Source organism: Ochlerotatus camptorhynchus, unplaced genomic scaffold (genome assembly GCF_037179485.1).
Source record: "Ochlerotatus camptorhynchus isolate MF236.1 unplaced genomic scaffold, CSIRO-AGI_Acam_v1.1 ptg000063l, whole genome shotgun sequence".
In the NCBI taxonomy this organism is placed as follows: domain Eukaryota; kingdom Metazoa; phylum Arthropoda; class Insecta; order Diptera; family Culicidae; genus Ochlerotatus; species Ochlerotatus camptorhynchus.
The window spans coordinates 987,785-1,006,674 of NW_027040553.1; the positions used below are offsets into that span (position 1 = coordinate 987,785).

General features: G+C 38.6%; 1 protein-coding gene across 7 annotated transcripts in view; it reads right to left on the reverse strand.

Moving 5' to 3' along the window:
• Positions 1–18,890, reverse strand: part of cher (filamin-A) — a 313,136-nt gene that overhangs the window by 4,373 nt on the left and 289,873 nt on the right. The gene's annotated exons all lie outside the window — the stretch shown is intronic.

The window sequence follows — 18,890 nt, forward strand, 5'->3', positions numbered from 1 at the left end:
TGGGTGTGTGTGTGTGTGTGATCGGGTGAATACGTGAGGATGGTTATTTTTGATCACCACTTTACTCGAGGAGAAAAATGGTGAGAAAATGCTCGTCTCGATCGAAGTTATTGCGAAATATCTGTGTGTGGAACGTTATTTCACGCCACTTTCCGTCGTCCGGAATGGGCAAGATCGAGGAGATCATGGTAGGCGGCGGCAGTAGATGAAGGGGGTTTATGTTCAATCCGCAGTTGTTGGAAAGCGGGTGATTTCATGGAGAGGGAAGCGAGGAAGGAAGGCGGCACGGTCGGAAAAGTTGTCTGTTTATTTCTCCAGTACAATATTGCACTGTTTACACATGAATCGGGAAATTTTAAATGCTGGTGCACAATGCGATTGATTCGATCAAACCTGCGATCGGTACAACTTTGTAAATTTGGAAGGGCATAGGTAGATTTTCAAAATTCAATACAAATTTAGAAAAGTCGATATAGAAATGGTACAGAGTATACAGAAAATATACAGGCTTTCAAAATATAATACAGATAAAATATATAGATTTTTTAATTGTAATAGCAACAACTTCTTTCACCAACGCTAGCCGCTTGGCCTCCTCTTCGTACTTTATCTGCTGCTTTTTAGTTTATTCAGTTACGTATCTTGATAAAAATGGTACAATTTTGATCTAAACCAGCATACATATTGAAGTTCTTAGTGTGTTATAGTTATAAGTTGAGTAAGTATTTAATGGCGATGGTATTTTTTGTAACTATGGCATCATTATCTTACGGACATAATATTGTTTTATGAAGTAGCTTGTGCTGGAAACTGAGTACCCTTTGGACTATTCAGCGTTTTACCAACCGGTGGAAACTAGCGATTTAAAATTGACTCACTGCTTGTGTAGCCTATTGGTCCCAAGAACATCTATAAGCGTACCGCATTCTAGTCGAAATTCTAGTACTACACTACGTTTGTTTTGTTTCGCTATGACAGATGAAATGAGGGGTTCGTGGATTTTCCTTTGTTTCGAGGGGTGCATCGATTAGCTTGGGCCGAAGATAGTACCAGAGCTGAGCCAAAAATTTGAGCACATTTCTCCAGGACCTTCTGTTCTTAGGCTGTGAACCATTTGCCGAGTTAAATTTAACTCGTGGTTAAAAGTGACATTTTGAAAGTTATTTATTATGTTCGAAAATCCCCGTGCTATCGATCGACCGGTTTTCGAGCCACGGTCGTCAAAATTTAACTTCTTGTCTGTCAGAAGTAACCACGCTCGGATAGCAGGTTTAATCGATAACTTTTCATCTGTCAAATTTTAACCAAAAGTTAAAATAATCCACCAAATGGTTCAGAGCCTTAGAGTTCCCTAATAAAGAAATACCATAAACGAACGATAACCCAAATTTTCGAACTTTTCCACAAATGGTTTGGATGATACCCCGAACACGTCGTTGAGCAAAAAAAAAAAAGTCCGAGACCGAACTTTTTGTCAGTGTGAACCTCAAGTCTCGTTGAAGAGTACGCAGGAGAGGACTAATCCATAACTAAGAGAGAGATCCCTAATAAAAAATAACCATACACGAACGATAACCCAAATCATTGAACTATTCCATAAATGGTTTGGATGATACCCAAAACACGTCGTTAAGCAAATTAACCATACAATTTTTATTAGGGATGCTCTACACTCAAAATAATTTTCACGTTAATGCTACGTGAAAACATACATAGATTTTTTCCATCGCACTTTTCACGTAAACGTTACGTCATTCTCATATGGAAGCACTCATTTGAGTGAGCTTCAACGTCACTGGATTATCACGTAGAATTTACGTGATTCCTTCAGTACAGCTCATGGTGGTTCGGTGGTTCATAATGATATTATGAAAAAATTGACGGCAAAGCAAAAAGAGATACTCTACGTGATTTTTCACGTAACTATAACGTGTCGATTATTTTGAGTGTATATAAAGTTCTGTCCAGTTACACTGAAACAAGGACCATAGTTATGAATACTATTTTGCAGAAAACACTTGTTTTCAATATAACGACGCTTATTACCGTTAAATCTACTAGGAATTTATTATAGTTCACTATGAATGTTAACAAAATTACTATGATTCTGGCAAAACTACTATGCTTGCTCAAAATGCATAGTAATTTTGATAGAATTAATAGTAAATTTAAATGAATTTGTTTTCTGCAAAAATCTATCGGTAAAGGTATTTAATTTAAACCAGCAATATAGTATTTATTCCAATGGATTTTGTTTCAGTGTAGAATCCGGAATCACTTATTGTGTTGCAGCGGCACGGAAAGTGACCGCTGCAAGAATTATTTTACAGCGGTTTGTTTACAGTGTGCAGTGAGTCAAAAATTATTCCAGATGGAAGCCGAGAGGAGAGAAAAAAATCTGCATACCCACGTTGATAATCCAACGTGGTCCGCAATAAAAATCGCAACAACGTTGAAAATCGCTAAATCAACCGTGTATGATGTGCTCAAACGTTTCAGGGAGCGAAAGAGCGTGGATCGAGTGCCTCAAGGTAAGCGTCGTAGTGGAACATATGACCGCAAGCTGAACCAGAAGGTGTTGAGAACCGTCAGAGCAAACCCTGGACTATCAGATAATGAAATCGCACAAAAATACGCTACTGCTCGCAGTACCGTTCGAGGAATTCGTTTGCGAGCAGAATATCGTTCTTATCGAGCCAGCAAGCAACCAAACAGAACGTTGAAGCTAAGTTTCGTCACCAAAACTCGAGCTCGGAAATTTTACCAGCAGGTTTTGACGAAGTACCAAGGATGCCTGCTCATCGACGATGAAACCTACGTCAGAATGGATTTCGGACAGCTTCCTGGCCAAAACTTCTACATGGCGACGGAATGAGGAGATGTTCCTGCGAAGTTTAAGTTTGCTTTTATGAACAAATTTGCCAAAAAACTGATGATTTGGCAAGGGATATGCAGCTGCGGAGCAAAGACCAAAGTGTTCGTGACGAATAAAACGATGGACTCGAAGCTGTACAATGAAGAATTCCTCAAAAACCGCGTACTACCTTTCATTAAAGCCCATAAAGGTCCCGTGAAGTTTTGGCCAGATTTGACGAGTTGCCAATACAGCCGGGAAGTCATCCAGTGGTACCGCGATAATAACGTAGATTTCATCGATAAAAAACATAAATCCACCCAACTGCCCCCAGTTCCGGTCCATCGAGAGATTTTGGGAAACTTAAGAAAAGTGGAAAAACGGCTCGGGACGCGATTCAGATGACCAAAATGTGAAACAAATGTGCCAAGGAAGTTGACTCCGGAGGTGTGCAGCGTTTGATGGAAGGAATAAAGAAGAAAGTGCGAATTTTCATTAGAAATGAAGAGAAATGATTTGCACGAGGGGCACGCAATTGCCTTTTTGACTGCGTTGGATTTAAAGTACAAGGTGTTCAACTATGTAATTAGGTAATTAAAAATGAAAATTAAGTATTTCATGTAATTAAATTTAATTTCGCGTAATCAAAGCAGTGTCAGTGTAATTACTGTAATTAAACACGTACTTCAATTTGATTACGTAATTAATGTTATTAAAAAAATATTTTCTGTAATTAATGTAATTAAAGTTACACAAATGTAATTAAAAACGTTTCCAAATCCTTATACACGAACTATTTTAAAAAAAATAAGAAAACTCCCAACATATAATTGAATGAATCAGTTTATTCAAAAACTCTTCTTACACCCCGAAATACGCCCATATATGTTTTACTAGACTACAAACATGACCAATTCTGCGAATACTTATACTAAATTTCTTGAAGCACCATGCTAAAGTTCCCGCATAAACAATAACCATAATAACCACCTAGCCACCAATTCGGGATATCATCCCAACTTTAAATGATGTGGTCGTACCATCAATGATATCGTTAGTGTATGGCACTCGTTGATTAGGGTTGGAAACTGAATAGTCCACTCGCGACAATCGATTTCACTCTCGTTTTGTACGTTAAACTTAATTTCGTATGTAGTGCACTGTATTTGTTGAATAATGCGACGTTATGTTTAACATAAAGTAAAGAACGAGAATAAAATCGATTGTCACGAGTGGGTTACATCGGTTTACAACTCTAGCGACAATATACAGTGATAAGGAAGTGATACTCATAATGAGGGTTGTGATTGCCGTACAAATGAAATGGGAATCACTTAATTGTGACGACAAGTGACAAGTTTTCACCGTAAAGTGACATCCGTTATAAGGCCCAATATCAGCTTTAAATTGTTTAATTAGAATCTCAACTTTGAGTCTTAAAATTTTACATGTCCTTAAATTAAAGCAAATCCTCGAGCAATTTCCTCCTGATTAAAAAATGTTCGAATTTTAAGCTATGTTCACAGCACTGTTCGAAAGATGATGATATTAGCTTGTGCCTAAATTAACAGATTCAATGAAAGATGCATTTGCAGTTGGATTAATTTTCTAATGTTACGCGTGAATTCTTCGATTCTTTCAATATTTCTCTCAAACTAAATATTATAATATAAATAATAATTAGCAGATTTAAGGAAAAGGTCACTGCCAAAAAATACGTTTTGATTTTTCTAAAAATATTTAGAAAAGATATCAATAATCTTTTTCTTTTCTTATTATTTTCTAATGAAAATTCACGTACAAAAACATTTTTTGTAAGTCATTATGGCATAAAGTTAGACTCTAAGAACCCAAAAAAATCGAACTTTCGGCTTTGCTGAGGGTTCAAATTTTTGTCATGATGGCACGCAGAAAAAACTATCACGAAATAAAAATATTTTAGGTAAATATAAACGTAAACTCAGTTCGTAGCCTTAAGCTAAAAATGGATGCGCATATGATGAAAAGAGGATTGGAAAAATTGATTGAAGAGAGCCATCTTAGATATGGAAAATTAGGCAGAAGTAAACAGGCATCCGTGTGAAAAAAGACCATAGTGAAGTGCAGTGAAATGGTTTATAAACCTCCTCCCCCCTTTAGGAACATATAAGGAAAACCCACATCCACACGCCACAGAAAAGGGCAATAAATGTTTTAGAAAATGTGCGTATTCCTGTGTTTTCATACTTTGTCCGCGTAGCCCCTCTGAATACCCAGTAACATGCTGGCCCTGCGACACAGTTCAGGGGCCTCATGCTACTGAGCTAGTTACCCGGGAGTGTTCGATTAGTTTAAATCACCTTGGTAGTTTCGATGCATCTGGGTTTAGATTTAAATACGTTGCAGATACTAAGATGATTCAAACCAATTGTGTGCTCTATTATCGCCATCATATGAACCGGAAGCAATCAAATCCGTATTCAAAATTGACGCGATAGCACTTATGAAATTCGATAGCCTCCCCATTATTCATCTTTCCATGGGTAAACTAAACAATACTATGGGCAGAACTCCAAACCGATAGGAAACGATGAGTCCCATGTGCACAGGGCACGAAATAATCGTTACCGATCAACTTGACAGACTCAAGTTATCCGTGCTGGGAAGACAATTGCATATTAGCTCCAATTTTTTCCCGGAAATAGGGCAGCGTGTCGTAGAATGTCCAAAGTATACACCAGCTCCAGTGCCGTTCAGCTCTTGCTCTTATCGGCCTCAAAAAAAAAACTTCTGATCCTGCGAAATGGCCAGTGAAAGAACTACCGCCTTCTGCGCCTTTGTCACTGTTCCCGCTTGACCAGGAACCACTCACGGAGAACAAATTATAGCAGAAACAATTATTTTTCCGGTCAAAATAACTATATTGTTCAATTGTTTTAGAGATAACCCGAAACGATAGTTGATTTGACTATATATAGAGGGCAACAACTATAGTTTATAGTTGGCTCCTCGATTGGTTCAACTATATTTTTCAGTAGATGAACAAACGTCAAACTTCAAAATATAACTATGCTTTAGTTGATTCAAGAAAACTATTGTTAGGGAAGCAAAATTTTACAATGTTTATTAAACGAACTGCTCTTCATTATCGACATATTAAGGAAGTTTGTTTTGCTTCTTTATCGATCTCAAAAACACAACTGCAAAATCATAAAAAAGGTGATCAAGAACATTCAACTAAGATTTGAACCGTGTTCATCTGCGCGAGAGCCAGCTATCTTAGCTATCAGCAGCCTGCTCTACGCATCACAAGTTAAAAGTACACAGCAAAAAAATAATTTTGATATCACATCAAAGTGGATGCACTACAATCATGTCGAAAATTTCATGTAATTTTTATGACCACATAAATAAACAAATGCAGTAAAAGCAGCGTAATGTCAGTTCATGCATTGTATTAATGATAATTTTGTCCTTTTTAGCAAGTAATATTACACCATATTTTCGACATGATTGTAGTGCATCCACTTTGACGTGATATCAAAATTATTTTTTTGCTGTGTATGTGGATTTATGATGATCTTTTGAAACCAAATTATACAATTAAATTACATTTGACGGTTGTTTAAATTGATCAAAATTATAGTTGAATTGAGTATAAGATGAACAGTTGAATCTATTAGGTAGATATGATTGAGTTGACGGTCAAATTAATGTTGGAATATCGATAGGTTTCTTTCAAACAACAATATTTTTCCATGTGAAAGTAACTATAAGGATTGTTATCTTAACTTAACGAATTTGTTCTCCGTGCTTACAGGAACCGATCATCGCCAGTCAAACACCAACACATCGGTGACAGATGCTTTCAAATACGATTGATTTCTATATTGCTGAAATAAAAATGCTTTTGAATTTAATTCATACATACATATTTCAGTTTTAGACATGTTTTCAATTTGCTTTGAATAATTCATATCATTAGAGTATAAACAAACATCAACAAGAGTATGAACAAAATTCGTATCCGTGGATACATAAATAATATGTTTACATGATAATTTTGTCAATAATCTAAGAAAAAAAGTTATTTTCTTGGATTTTTGATAATTTTTCTATTTTAAAATAAAAACGTGTAGAAAAAAACTATATTTGCGCGGTAAACTTCCCCTTAACCAAACATTTTTAGGTTTAATGCGAAGAGGCAAAACGTGCTTAACATAATTTTCTATTGCAATTTTGTTTTCGTTCACATCCACCAAATTAAATTCGTTATTTGTTTCGTTGAACCAGTTAGCATAAACAAACATTCCTTTCGTTGAAGAATTCTCCGGTGCTTTGACAAGGGCCTGATCCAGGATATAGTTCATTGCTCTGCCAACACCTCGGCTGTATTGAAATTCGACTACATTTCCAATCACAAACCGATCGTTGCATGTGAATTGGCACCAATCACCAACGTAGATTTCCTCGTGTCGTAACAGCGGACAAATCGATACAATCTATCAGAGCTGACAGTATCCTTAACGTAAACATATAATGATACACATAGCAAAAGGGCGTGTGCAATTTTTGTTCACGGGTTAATAACGAAAGGGCCTAACGGAACGCTGGAGGGTAATTAAAGTACATTTCTCGCTGTAATTAATGGATGAATTTATTGGAGTTAATGTAATTAATTTATGTTACTTGTAATTAGAGCTGGAATTTGTACTTAAAAGTAATTAAAACAAAAATTATCCGGCGTTCGTAATTAAATTAATTAATCATGTAATTAACTGTAATTATTGTACTTAAAAAAGGCTTGCGTAGGAGTTAAAGGTTATTGCGTGCCCCTCGGATTTGCATTGATATTTTTTTTTCTAAAAGTACAGTGAATTACCTTTGTTTTGATGTATTAACCTTATTTGTACGTCAATCCGTTACCGAGATACAGATGATTTTATTATTCCGGATTCTAAATGGACATAGCTTTATGACCGATATGGAACATTTATGCCAGGATCTCAAGCTCTCTCGGTCCATCAGAGTCCCGACCATTACCGTCATTTATAGAGCATCTCCGTCTTATGAATCGAACAGATTTGCATTGTCAGGTAGCGCCTCTCTTGCATACTCTTCAACGAGTACCAACGATTTGCCAACCAGTTCAATTAGTCACCCTTAAGTCAATCACTAATAGTGATGTATCGAATAGTGCAATTCGGCCAGGTATTTGGTCAAATGTTATTTGATATTCGGTCTTTTTTTCAGCTAACAAGTGGCCGACAAAGTGTTTGAGTGAAATTTTGAGAGTACAAAGCTTGATATTCGGCCGAATACTATCGTGGTCGAATATAATACTAATCACTAACAATCGGACGAGAAGTTCAGAGAACTTCCACCATGAAGTTCAAACAACTTCCTTGAATTTTCTACGAAAAGTTCAGAGAACTTCCGACGAGAAGTTCAGAGAACTTCCGACGAGAAGTTCAGCGTGCTTCTGATGAAAGTTCCGGGAATTTTCGACGGAAAGCTCTGAGAACTTCCAACGAGAGGTTCAGATAACCGAGATGTTCACAAAAGCTTCTTGAATTTCGAAAAGTTAAGCGAACTTCCCTGAAGTCCACAGAACTTAAATAAAATTCCCTGAGGTTCCGACGAGAAATTCCGAATATTTCCGTCGAGAAGTTTAAAGATCTTCCGACGACAAGTTCGACGAATTTCATAAAAAAAAAGTTCACATAATATCAGACGCGAAGTTCAGATAACTTCCAACAAAAAGTTAATAAAACTTCCGATGGATGTTCACAAAACTTCCGACGAAAAGTTCCCAGAACATTCGACGAAAAATTTACAGGACTTCATTAAATTTCCCTGAAGATCCGACGAAAAGTTCAGAGTACTGCCGTTGAGAAGTTCAAAGAACTGCCGACAAGAGGTTCTGAGAACTTCCAGCGATAAGTTCAGAGATCTTCTGACGAGAATTCGAGAGAATTTCCGACAAGAAGATTCAAATCAAAATAAATATTTCATTCTTTCGAAGAGATTTCAGAGAATGACATGCTTGAAATAGCAAACGAATGAAATTGATGGCATGATCATTAGCAAATTGATATTTTCCCACTCTCATACGCTCTCAACATCACGCGTGATATTGGAGCAAAATATAATGCTTGATATTGATTTTACGAGCTCGTTTGATATTGTGAGACTATTCACAACGTAAGCTGCAGCCTCGATTGTAGCTGAGAGTTGAATCGACGCAAAAATGATTCCGTTGCACCTCGTTTTAGAAAGAGAAGGTATAATAATGCTATCTCTTTTTTCTCTTCACCGATGGCAGACACGAAGCGACTGCTACTAGCCGTTATTGGAGTGTTTACATCTGGTGATCATGAAATCTCATGCTGGTAGACGCTGATCCCCTGTTTACATTATGTTGGTGAGCTTTTTTGCTAGCAGCTGGCTCATTAGCGCTAGTGAAATAGCATAAGTTTAAACACCTTATATGGAATAATCATGAAACTCAATCTCACCACAGTTTGGAGAGATTTGCAGCTGGTGAGTTTTGTTAGCTTGATATTCCAAGCTTGCAATATCAACCGCAGTAGTGTCTTCTTCTTCTTGTTCGCATTTCAAGCTTATTGCTTAGCGCATATTAGCTTATTGCTTGCTCTCAACTTAGTGTTCTAAATGCACTTCCACAGTTATTAATTGAGAGCTTTCGATGCCAATACCAATGCATGAATTTGTATATTGTGTGGTAAGCACAATGATACTCTATGTCCAGGGAAGTCGAGAAAATTTCCAACCCGAAAGATTCCCTCGACCGGACCGGGAATCGAACCCGCCGCCTCCGGCTTGGTAATACCGCAGTAGTGTGCTTGTTGATTTTTGTCTACGAAAACCAAGCGTGATCTTGGGCTTTGGTGAGATTTGTTTTTTTTTCTAACACTGCCTACTATCAGTACAAGCTGATAGTACACACTTGAACATATACCCATTCGGTGACAGTTATTCTGAATCACCCTGCATACTGCTTCAGACAGGTATTAGGGTGTGTCCTGTTGTTATCCAACTCGGGTTTTGGGGAATCAATGGTGGGACTTAGCCGAAAATTCACGATTGCAGTTGCGAATCCAAAAATTGAATTTCATCAATAACTCTGATTTGACATTTGCGTAACTTTAAAGGTCATGTCGATTTCCATCCATGCGTGCCAAACAGTGCCAATTTGTGTGTCCAGGTGCGCCCAACTGTGTTTTTGGCACACTGTGCGGAGTGACCAACCCCCATTCTAGTCGAAATTCTAGTACTACACAATGTTTGTTTTGATTCGCTATGAAAGTTTGACAAATAAAATGAGGGGTTAGTGGATTTTCCTATGTTTCGAGGGGTGAATCGATTAGCTTGGGACCGAAGAGAGTACCAGAGCTGAGCCAAAAATTTGAGCACGATATTTCGGGACCTTCTAGTCTTAGAGTTACCTCTATGGTAGGACCGCTAGTGGACGGAACAAATGTGAAGAGTGGAAGAGTGAAGATTGGACTACCTAACTTGCCACCACCTTCCTACTGCTGCTATTGCTGCTTCTGCTGCCTGCTCACCACGCCATCCGAAGCGAAAATGAGTTGAGGCTAGACAGCAGCACTCTTTTCTATCTTTTCAGGTTAAAGCAAAATGATGTGCAACCAAGTGGTACTCGATTATGACGACTGGGTTTGGGAAGAACGTTTAAGTATCTCATAAAAACAGTAATAAAATTATCACTTTTCAAAAGTTTCTTGTTAAAAATCATCAGTGCTTCCAGATATGCGTAGAAATATTTCTGATCGATTGGTGATAAAATTATTGAAATTGATCCAGGGGCAGCTGAGTTATTAATGTTCAAAATCTTTCATAATTTTGTTACATGTTCCATTTTCGGTTTTCACAAAGTGTACCCCCATCAAGGGGTAGGTCACTCCGCACACCCAAAATGTAAAATACCCATCCCGGCAACCCGCTATTTCTGACACCTTGAATGTTTTGGTATGAAATCGCAAGGATAAATTGGATAGAGGATGACGCGGGAACTGGCGGGTGTGTAAAATTGTGTGTTCATAGGATAGCAAAAGTTCTGTGTTTTAGGGTTTTATAATGCCCTCAAAGACAGACTAGAAACCTAGCCTTTCGTGATGTAATAAGCATCGGTCTATCAGCGGCCGGAAAGAGTGGGAACATTGTTGGAGACCGGCTATAGAGGATGATGAATATGGCTTCTGTAGTTTGTTTTGTGCGAGTTGCAGCATTATTTGAATTAATGGTACAAATGGGGTCTAATCAACTGCCTCTTTCTGTTGATTGAGCCCACTCTAGAACCTACATTTCGTGTTTAAATCTATAAGTGAACCGAGAAGTGAACTGCTGGTCTGACTTCCTCTTCTTCTTCTTCTTGTTCGCATTTCAAGCTTATTGCTTAGCGCATATTAGCTTATTGCGTGCTCTCAACTTAGTGTTCTAAATGCACTTCCACAGTTATTAATTGAGAGCTTTCGATGCCAATACCAATGCATGAATTTGTATATTGTGTGGCAAGCACAATGATACTCTAAGCCCAGGGAAGTCGAGAAAATTTCCAACCCGAAAGATTCCCTCGACCGGACCGGGAATCGAACCCGCCGTCTCCGGCTTGGTAATACCGTGCCTTTACTGACTAGGCTATGAGGCCTGACTTCCTCTGGTATATTCGATTAGAGGATGTGCCTGAATATTCAGTCAAACAGCACTTAATGTTGTGAACAACTTCAATGACAGTTGTCCAGCAGTGCTCCCATTTTATTTACAACAATCTAATGCCTACGAGATTGTGCCGCAGGTGTATCGATGGATGCGTCAAAGCTGTGCCGAATCTAATTTCGGCACAATGTGCTAAGTGACTTACCCCTTGACCCCCATATAGAAATCACAGACGTAGTCCTACGTCAAAAAATTCAAGATAACACCAGATCTTGATGTTTCATGCATTTTTAAGCAATTTGACATCATTTTTCATTTTCATTTTGCAGCGTTTGGTGGGGCAATGGGAGCGCAAGTCAATCCAAAGCCGAGGATAAAGGACGGGTAATGGCTGAATAGTCTATGCGGACCACTTGAACGCCATGGGAAAAGGAAGGGATTGAAGAGGCCGGTTATTGGGGGGTTTTGAGGAAATGACACATAGTGATGCTAAATGTAAAGAAACCGAAAATCCATCTCCCACTGATTCATCCTTTCACATATATACCAAATTGATATTTTAAAGCAACCATCAAAATAAACAGACAATATATGAAAAGGCTAGTTGCCAATTGCTTTAAAGGCTAGTTGCCTCCCTAAGCGGACCCTCCGCATCCTAACTCTTCTGTTAATCCACTTAATGCTACTAGGCTATCTAAATTTTCTTATTTAAGTTCGTTTGATAATTATGATATCTCTAGTCTAATTTAATAAATAATTGAAATCTCTAATCTACCTACCATGCTTTATTAAGCAGGGTTACTTACACTCACTCACCACAAAAAAATGGTTCTCGGAACCATGAAATCACTAGATAGAACAAAGACAATCAGAACTTGTAAGCCACAATAAGAGGTCGAGAAGCATGCGTCTGACACACCAAATCCGTCAACATCGCCCCCAGTACGCCACAACCAGCGATCCTACGACTCACTCTGAGTGAACGGTCACGAATCATAAGATCGCCGACCGTGACGCCCCGAAAGCAAAATCGACAGATTCCATGAATCAAACACATAATATACACCCTCCTCCCGCTACCCACAAGTCCAACAAATCACTATATCAAATAATGACTGCACAATTCCGAAAAACACCCCTCTATAGCAAGTGTGTGGAAGCAACCCTGTTATTAAGTACCTGCACTTGTGAATGTAATCTAAAATTTAACTTGTTTCAAGTTGTTTTTGACTTTGACCTATATTTAATATATATTAGTTCGTCCCAGGTGACACCTTCAAGTGACTAAAATGCTTCACTTTGAAGTTAGTTTCCTAGCTGATTTTTAAATTACATAGGGTATATGCTTCAACTACGCTCACACGTTTCCACTATGTCGCACCACAAAAATACGTATGGTTATGTCACAATAGAAGCACGCCACAGTGGAAATCCCGAGCCACAGTTCAAACACTTATCCCAAATCAAAATGAAGCACATATAAGATAAGTTGCAATACCATGTACAAAAATGGTGTTTAACATTGTTCCCTGAGTAATACCTCAATGAAAACAACAACGAAAGCTTGTCACGCAAGTAGAAGGAGCACTGTTGAGCACTTTCTGAAATATTTCAATAGTATAATTCCCTTGCAAACCCAAATAAATCTATCTGCGTAAAAATAAATAAAATAAGAGTGATTTGCGGCAAAACCCGCCAGTATCGCACCCAACGTCAGTGCCTATACGTAAGCGTACTACGACGCGGCTCTCAATTAAAGGAGTAACAAGTGTGATACTATCACTTCAGGCTAGAACTTTGGTTCTCTTATGCAATGGTTCATCAGAGAGGGGAAGCTCAGTAATCCTCATCGCATGCTCATGACGCTATTCTGCCACGGCATGAGCCAACGATGCAGGACCTAAACCAACCGTCTCCAACGCTCCACTATGAAGCATAAGATTAGGCCCGCCTACCAACGTCCAGGTTAAAAAACTAGCCAAGGGGAGGGCATTTTTAAGCAATTTGACATCGAACAAAATTTTCCGATTTTCATCATTTCACCCTTGGGAAATTTGCGAGAGTGCAAAAGGCCAAACTTTGACCGCTTTGCACCACACCTAAATCAAGCCCGATTTAGTTAAAATTTGGCATAGGGTCATTTTTCGAGGCAATAAACATTTTGTAGGGGATATCTTTTAGAAATTTGATGGTCATTTTTTCTTCATTGGCACTTGGATATCGATATGTCAAAGTATTATTGAAAATGCTCAGCGTTTTCCATTTGTACCCTCCCTAACACTGTTCAACTACTGAATGTATATTTGAAGCATTATTTTTCACGTTCAAATAACTGTATAACGCTTCGAAAAGTATATTAAATTCACTATATTAGCTATGTGCTCTGGAAGGTTACAGAACACATAGTCACCTAGTTGTTTTTTTAAGGCCGATTTTGATGATCTATGTGAAAGCTATATTTATCTACTTTCATTTCTTTTTGTGTGGGAATCAGTTCCAAACCAAAAACATCCATTTTCATTCTTGCTTTTTAGTGGTTAACCTCCCAAATAACATGATATAAAGAGAAATCAGCTATGTTTAACGGTTTTCTTATGTAAACTGGAGGACTAATACAATGCATGTTATAACAATAGAACTAGCTGATGTATTACCAGAAAAGCTCAAAACTACCACTCACTCATCTGGTCATATCTCAAAAACTATTTGTCCAAATCATTTGCCCTTGGGATCACATCAAGTAGAAGAGCTTTCCATAGTGTGGTGGAAAATTGAGCCCAAAATATTAAGAAATAAAAAATACCGCCCATGGTGAAATTAGGCCATTTTTTCACAATTTGGATACCTGCCGGTAATCAGCCTGTTTACTGTAGTTACTATAACAAAAACAAAATGTGGATAAGAATCTACATTAAAAAACCATCAAATTGACGTTCTAAGATCACGAATAGCTTATTTGGTTGTAGAGTAATCTTTTCTGAAAGATGAATTTTTTAAATATCTCGAAAATCCAGGGTTGTAGCCGAGAGGGATCTAGGCACTTCAGAGCAAAATCAAAAAGGCGTTTGTTCAGAATGCCAAAATAAGCGTTTTGGCTAAGTTTGGCTCAAATAGGTGACATCGACCACAGGTGGTGTACCCACTTGAGCTGGAATGACCCATATATGTTCTGAACGTAATCCGCAGATCCTTTAATCGTATGCCAAGGAGCGAACTTTAGATCTGACGCTTCCGATGAGCTTCAGCACAGATTTCTTGACGATAATTGTGGCCACTTTTGTCCAGTCTTCTTAGAATTCTTCGATTGAATTCGCTGCCTTATAGTGTTTCCGTAGATATCCCTTGAAAAGGGCCCAAAAAGTTTCGATTGACGGGTCCTCCGGACAATTCGGAGGATTCATCTCTTTTGGCACGTATTGCACATTGTTTGCTTTGTACCAAGCTACCGTGTCTTTCGAGAGGTGCATTGACACCAAATCGAACCAAAATAGTACTGGGCCATCATGTTGACGGATAAAAGGGGAGCAGACCGCCGGTTCAAACACTCCCGAACGTAAATTTCAGCCTTCTTACCAAATTTTTCGGTAAAAATTCACTTATCGGCATCGTCAACTTCCTGACCATCACGGACTGTGTACACAGTTCGAAAAAAAAGTAAAAGTAGTGTAAATTTCTGTTCAGTATGATGCACATAAATGGAGCGTCACATATCATATGAGTTTACATTTGATATCATGTAAAGTTCTGAGACATTTCATGCAATGTAGCAAATATTGTATACAAAAGTCCATTGTTGTAAACAACATTGTTTACAAGTTGCTCGGTTGCGTGAAATGAAATTCAAGTTTACGTGAATGAATGTTTACATCACTATTAAAATTCAGAATTTTTATCTGCGTAGTATTGGTCTCCCGGAAGCATCTTGTAGTCATATTTGACGTATGTTTCGTCGTCCATGATAACACAAGCCAATTTTCCACACAGCAGGCTATCATATATGCGGCTTGTTTCTGACTCCGTTTCGGCTTGTTCTGCTTCTTGCACGTTTCTTCTTACCTTGGCACGTTGGACGTTACTCTTCGATGTTCTCAGTTTTTTGGCAAAATCTCGAACAGAGCCGCTTTTCTTATTGACGAAAGCTTGGTGATCTTCTGGTCCACCGGTCCCGGTTTACGGCCAGACTTCAATGTGTCCTCGATTTTCTACAAACTTGTTGAGCAATAAGTAAACAAAAACACACATCGATGAACAGCTGATAAACTTCATCGGAGTACAGTTGATCGGGGTACGAGTTGAAAGTGTGCTTATACTTTCTGGGACACCCTATACCCTTTAAATTGTTCTGCATCAATCAAAATAATGATTCACGAAAACAGAAATAATTCTACGAATTAGAAATAATCCTATTGTAACACCCCTCGTACCAAGTGCAGGTGTTATAATTTACGACAGGAAATACAATTTGGATTTCAGCGTGCCATGATTTTCCGAAACTATCGAGATGTCAGACATTTTGTCAACAAGAGCTCTTGTGGCAGGCTTGCTTCGAATATCAGTATTATTTTATAATAAATCGACAGTGAGCATGCATAAGGGCGTAACCGCGATGATCGATTCTCTCTTTTGTTGATAACTCGCTTGGATTAACATTTCTCGGTGCGTTTGTTTTTGCTTTTGATGGCCAATACAAACTGTTACAGCACTGTATTGGACAAATTTCAGAAAATTGCTTCCCTTAGCTGTAGCAATTTAAAGAGAAAATCGATGATGAGAATCGATCATCGCAGTTAGGCCCTTATGCATGCTCACTTTCGAAATGCTAGTGTTCAATCTGATAAATCATCGGGCCGTTTAAATAACGTTTTTCCAGTTGACAAATATGGGTGAGCGCTAAAAGCGTGTTCTTAGGGATATATTTCAATTGAGTATGAGATGGGTACTTGTGGAACAAATTGATTTTTGTAGAATAAAAAATAACAGGACACACTTGATACACGCAACTACCCAATTTGGGTGTTGTACGGTGCATTCCCACACTACTGATTAACTAAATTACGCTTTTATATCAATAATGAAGCAGTACTAACGTTGACATTAATAAGACTCGTTCTCTTCGTTGCACAATCAAACAATTGTGCAATCATGTTCATCCGTATAGGTGATTCAGAATTTGCTTACCTAACAGCAGCTATTCAGACTGTCAAAATTGTTTTGATATTTTAGTTTAACGAGTTTAATGTTAGTACAGCTGATTAATTTCAAATTTGACATTTCGATGCGCAGTTATACCAGTTATAAAATACTAACGAATAGGAAATGGCTTCACATTTTGAAGAGCATCAAATTTGAAGTCACAAATGTGATAAAGCTCTATGGTTAGGTATTTAATTTCTAAGGATAGGTTTTGTAGAATTTGAGCAAACAAAACTCTTCAAGAAGAGATATTATTTCAGAGGTCATTTTTTTGTTTCGAGTAAGTAAAAGTGAATCGTATCATAAATTTTAGTACGCACCACCATGCCCCCTCCCAAGCTATTATAAATGACTTCAGATCTATCAGCATGGGAACCCACCATTAACGACCCATCTCGCTGTCATGTCTAATCTTTGTAAATCAAGCCATTCAAAACGAAATTATCTCCACTTCCTACAGGATTTCACAAAAATTTAAACGACTTTCCCGTCAGCGATCCACCTGTTGGCAGCCACTTATTCTCCTCGCACAACTATGTTATAGATATGTAAACAACCAGTCGGCTCTGTCTCAGAGGACAATAAATTTCAACGGGACATCAAGACGCTTAAAAATGCTACTCCCAATGTACCATCTGGCGCAAACCGGGCGATTTGAACGCGCCGCGTGCTCCTTCCCACTAATCAGCGAGAGACAATACACTAGCTGCCTTCATTTGCCACGAGTCGTCATACTGTTCAACATCGTTAAAACTACAGTATATAGACAGTAGACGCTACAATGTCTAATGAGTCTCGGTAGTCCTAAATCTTGCGTGATGCTCTTACGTCGTTGTTCGCATTTCTCTCGTTTTTTTGCACTAGGCATCCTACATACCTATACAACCTACTGTAGAATGGTGGTTTTGTTTATTTTCAAATTAATCGGCGCTCGCGCGAGATTCACTTTCTGCACGGGAATTTTCATTGCTGTACATGTACTAGGTAATATGTAGTGGCAAACGTATAAATGGGGAAGGTAGGAATTTCAGCACATTAGTTGATGAATGGGATGAACGATAAATTTAAGCGCCAAATGATGAGCGGTTTTTCATTCAGGCAAAGCGTACGAATTGTTTTCCTCCACTGCTCGGTCCGGTCTAATTAGGAGAGGTGAAGGAAAATGGTGGTTCTGGTGAGATTTCATTATCGCAAGAAAAAAATGTTTCCAAACCTGCTCACATTCCTAAACACCGCCTAAAATTACCCCACATTTCAGCTTAACCCTAATAACTCATTCATGAACTAGAAAGCAACGCAAATCGCTAATTTTGCGTGTATAATTTATGACATTCTTAAGCCCACCGTTTTTTTTTTATTACTCACGGACTCTTCTCGAATGCTCGAAATGAGAAGGAAAAATCACACTGCGCTAACATTGTGTGAAAATTTGTGTGAAGGAAAAATCAACTTCTGTTCTGGCGCTTCTTCAGCTGACCGCGAAAACACTTGCTGCAATTCCACACCGGGAGAAAAAAAAAGGTGAAACACAGTTTAAGCAGCATATAGACTGCGATGATGTTTGGCCAAATTCTTTTGCGGCTCATCTGCTCGGAATGTAATTAATCTGGCAGCGAGTGAGCGATTATAAAACACCGGGCGGCTCCAGCTGTTTCGACTTCGGCTTCTCGACTTCTGCCAAAAGCGAACGGACGCGGAGGTAGATCAAAGTGTGCTATGATGAACTGCCGGGGACCGGCCCTGGGCCCTCCGCTGATGGATGAAGAACTACATAGGGAATGGGGAGGGGGGGGGGGGGGTTGGCTGAATTCAATGTCGGAAGAACTGGAAAATTAAACGATCGGTGAATTCGGTACTTGTTCAGGCGTTTGTTTGGGCGTAGTCGAATCGATCATTTCCCAACGGGTTATGATTGATGAACGGTGGCCTTGGCGGGGTGTGTGTGTTCTGGGTGTGACTGTTTGTTTACTTCGAAGGTAAATATTTGAAATCGCGATCGAAGTCGCTGTTCCGGCGAGCAATGATGGGAGGATGTTGTCGATGAAAATACTTCGGTTTCTTCTTTCTCAAATCAGGTTCCTGGATCATCCCTTCCAAATATGAGCACACTTGGTTGCAATTCCCAGGTTGCAGACCCTGATAACACACACGAAATCAATTTAAG